Source organism: Monopterus albus, unplaced genomic scaffold (assembly GCF_001952655.1).
Source record: "Monopterus albus unplaced genomic scaffold, M_albus_1.0 scaffold169.1, whole genome shotgun sequence".
In the NCBI taxonomy this organism is placed as follows: domain Eukaryota; kingdom Metazoa; phylum Chordata; class Actinopteri; order Synbranchiformes; family Synbranchidae; genus Monopterus; species Monopterus albus.
This window is the reverse complement of record NW_018128049.1, coordinates 52,370-52,935: the sequence shown is the minus strand read 5'-3', so window position 1 is coordinate 52,935 and position 566 is coordinate 52,370.

Here is a 566-nt window from a genome sequence, read left to right as displayed (position 1 = left end):
TGTATGATCTTTAAGGGTTATAATAGATAATCATGCAGCTTTACTGATTTAGTGCACCAATGTGTAATTAGCCTGCTAAATTATTTGTTCAGCAATTCTTGAGGGTCTGCAGCTTCTCATTCACACAGACCCAGAGCAAAAATTACTCATGAACAGTTTTCCTCCGATGACCTAATCACGTTTTCCTCTTACATAGCAACACCAGATGAATTGAAAAGCCTGCTGAGGTTCTGGACCGGATGGGAGGTGATGCCAACACGTGTGTGTAGAGGTGGTTAGGGGTAACCTTTTTACTGCTTCTACATGCTATAAAACTCTTCGAGTCCCACAACACTATAACAGTTACCAGTCTTTCCAAGGGGATCTTCTTGCCTGTATTGGCACATGTCACAAAGGATTTGGGCTGTTATAAGGAAGTAAAGGATGAGGAAATGGCATTGAATGTAGCAAAATATTCTGTTGAAGAATTGAGTTGAACTACTGGGGTGTCCTTGAGCAAGACACTGAACCCCAAGTTGGCACCGCAGATGGCTGCCCCAGTTCTGTGCCAGAAACAAATTCTTTGT